Genomic DNA, 3,963 nt, shown 5'->3' on the forward strand with positions numbered 1-3,963 from the left:
GCCATGGAGACAAAGCTACATAGCAAAAGCTGTTGCCGTCCTGCCCTTAACCTGTCATTCTTATCTCTTCTGGGCACACGGACTCAACTTCCAACACCTGCATTTTGTTGCTTGACAGCTCCCTTTGGCTCCAAATCCTACTTGACCACTCATGTGGAAGACAAGAAGGTTCTGGGGAATCAACATCCCTGGAGCAGCCCTCAACTAATGATTGCTGTGGCTCATGGATAAATATCCCAGCTTCCTTGTCCTTCAGCGGGATATGTGAGGCACTTCCTATCCTGGCTCCAGTTGCCCACCATGGCAGCTGACTCTTCATCCTTTCTTAGCATCCTCCTACTCCCTGACTTACTACTTCTCCACTCTCCCATTGTTGCTTTCTCCACCTCCCAAATAACTGACACTCAAACCTCATTTCAGAGTTTGCTTCTGGGGGGAAATGAAACTAGATAGTCTCTTTCAACACTATTATTCCATGATTCTAAAGATGCTGGAAGTGGAGTGGAGCAAGGAAGTGGCTGGAGTCAGACAGAAGGAAGAGGGCATGCCACCAAGTTGTGTATGCTGTGAATACATAGCAAGATCTCTCAACCTCGGCACTGGTGACGTTTGGGGCTGGATAATTCTTTATTTTGGTAGGCTGTCCTGTGCATTGTAAGAAGCTAAGCAGCATCTGCAGTGTCTAACAATTAGATACTAGTTGAAATCCCTCCATCACCAATGATGACAGCCCCAAATGGCTCCAGATATTGAAAAATGTTTCCAGAACGGGGAGCAAAGTCACCCCAATTTGAGAAACACTGAGGTTTATCTGGAGAGATGACACTTATCTGGAGAGATAAGACTTGTCATTTTGTGTTTGAGTGATATACTGACTCAGCAGGTATTCATTCATTCAAGAGGATTATAACAATGTTAACATTATTGAATACCCATGTGCAAGGCATCCTCTCTGCTGCTCTACATACTGTGCCTTATTTGGTCTTCACAGCACTTCATCACTTCCATTTCACACATAAGGAAAATGAGGCTCATGGAAATTTGATGATTTTTTTCAATATTACAAACAAAATAAAAGATGACTCAGAGTTCAAATCCAGGTCAGTCAGCCTGCAAATTCATGCTCCCCCCCACTAGGATTCATTTATTTGTTCATGAATGCTTCAATGTATGAGATATTGATTAAACACCTGCTGGGTGTCAGGCATTGCATTTGGTGCTAGGCACACAAAAAGGAAGAGACTCAGGTCTAGCCTTGAGAAGCAGACCACCTAGTGCAGTGCTATCCAAGATAACTTTCTGTGATTGTGAGGATGCTCTATTTCATGCTGCCCAATATGGTAACCACTAGCTACATTCTACTACTGAAATATTCAAGAAGCAGTTGGGTGACCAGTGTGGCTGAAACAAAGTGAGAGAGGGGAGGGTGGTAGAAAATAATGTCAGAATGGTAGCTGGATGCCAGACCATATAGGGGTCTAGATTTTATTCAAATGTGGTGGAAACCTCTTGTAGAGTTTAAAGTAGGAAAGTAAGATAAACTAATTAGTGTCCTAAAATAAAAGAAGCAAGGAGAACAGATGGATAGTCATTCCAGTAGTGAAAGAAAATGATGCTAGGTTGAGCTAGTCACTCTAGAAGTAAGGCATGGTTGGGATTAAGACATATTTTGAAAGTAAAACCTATAAGACTTGCTAATAGTTTGGATAAGAGGTGTGAGAGACAGAGGACTCAGGGATGCCTCTAAGGACTTCGATTGAACAGGTACACAAAACTCTCTATGGCCAGGTTCTCCTGTCTACATCCTCAGTGAGATAGCACTTTACTATGGCCATTATTTTAAAAACCAAAAACAACAGATTTTGATGCAAATGCAGAAAAAAGGGAACACTTATACAATGTTAGTGGGAGTGTAAATTAGTACGACCTCTATGGAAAGTGGTATAGAGATTGCTCAAATAACTAAAATAGATCTACCATTTGATTCAGCAATCCCATTACTAGGTATCTACCTAAAGGAACAGAGGTTGTCATATAAAAAAGACACCTGCACCTACATGTTCAACTCACAATTGCAAAGATGAGGAATCAACCCAAATGCCTATCAACCAATCAGTGGATAATAAAAATGTGGTATACATGCACCATGGAATACTATTTGGCTATCAAAAAGAATGAAATAACGTCTTTTGCAGCAACTTGGATGGAATTGGAGCACATCTTCCTATGCGAACTTACTCAGGGACAGAAAATCAAACACTGCATGTTCTCATTTATAAGCGGGAGCTAAACTAAGGATCTGCAAAGGCATAGAAAATGGTATCATGGACACTGGAGACTCAGAATGGGGAGTAAAGAAGGGGTGGAGGGTTGAAAAAAAATCACCTATCAGGTTCAATGTGCACAGGTGGGGGTGGTGGTACACTTAAAACCCTGACCAAAACTATTTGTACCTTCCAAAGCTATTGAAAGAAAAATTTTTTAAAAAATCTGGCCTGATCTGACACTCTTTGTTTTCATTGTGCTGCAGTAATGCTAATCTACTTGTGCTATTCACCTGCATTTGGCATGTGGGTGTGTTCTTCAGCTGTTTCTCTTTCTGGAAGCTCTTCCCCTCTTCTTAAACTTGACTAAGTCCTTTCCATTTTTCCAAAGTCCATTTCAGTGCTGTCTTTCCTAGAAACTTTCCTCCTGCCTTTCCCTTGTCTTTTTGTTGAATTATTTCCCAGTCTCTATCTTTGAACTTTACATTATGTTCATGCCTCTCCAAATCCCAACAGATTGGTAGCTTCATGAGAGCAGAAACTGTCTTATTCATCTTTTAAAAAAAAAAAATCTTATTTTTGTTTACCCCCAAATCAGACAATGAGACAAGGACTTCGTCACAGATAGGTGTTGCCAGGAACCACACATAACAGGTGAGAAAAAGCGAGACAGGGAAGAAAGGAAAGCCAAGAAGGGGGTAGAATTCATTGAATGTCACTCTTATCTCTTACTGTTCGGGAAACTGGAGTTCAGTCCTTCCGGGAGTCCTCTGAATAATGACGTGTAAAGCACCTCAGAATCATCCCTACTGAGCATGGAAAAGGAGAATGCTCACCCACTAACTCTCCTCCCTCACTTGATAAGGGATACCCTTAAGCATGTGAAAACCTTGCTTGAAGTGCCCTGTCTATGGGGTGAAGAAACTTTTGTGGCTCTCAAGAGGGTCTTCAAGCAAGAGAAGTGAAGGATTTAGATGCTTTATGGGGAAGGTGGCATTAGGGGACTGAGCTTACATAGGATAGTTCTGGGGACTAGAAGTCAGAAATTAATGAGCTGAGCTTACACGGGATAGGGCATCAACAGCAACTACTACAGCCTAATGTTTAGTTTGGTGTCTGATAAAAGCTGTAGCTCAAGATCAATTTCTTGTCCAAATAATATGGGGGGTCTGTACACACAGCATGAGACAAAATCAAACTGCACTAAGTTTGGGGGGTTAATTTGAAAAAAAATCATCTTTTGGCCATTATTTTGTTAGAAAATGAGTTCCAAATTCAAAAAACCTTAGGAAAAACTCTTAGCACACAACCTATCTAAAATCTAGGAACTACCAGTACATATTTTTATAAATACTTTTTTCTTTTGTATCCTTTGGACTTAAAAAGTAAAGACTTGACTTTGTAAAGAGTACACAGTTATGAATTCAGTGGATGTAGTGATTTTTCTGAAGACTCATGGGAGCGTGAGTTCTGATGTTTTCAGAACACCATTTCATTTCCCTTTGACTTAGGCAATTAACAAGAGGACCTCAGCTGCTTATCAGATCATAGTTTCACTTAAGTTTCTCATGACTACAAATTAGAAAGTAGTTTCCAAGGTAACTGGAAACCCAGGTGTTTTGCCCTCCAGTGTATCAGGAGTTTAAAATGGGATTCAATCTGTCTTAGCTTTTGTTGATGTCTCAAAGGCTGTTAATAA

The sequence above is a fragment of the Carlito syrichta genome, unplaced genomic scaffold (genome assembly GCF_000164805.1).
Source record: "Carlito syrichta isolate Samal-C Ts95f unplaced genomic scaffold, Tarsius_syrichta-2.0.1 Scaffold308138, whole genome shotgun sequence".
Taxonomy (NCBI): Eukaryota; Metazoa; Chordata; class Mammalia; order Primates; family Tarsiidae; genus Carlito; species Carlito syrichta.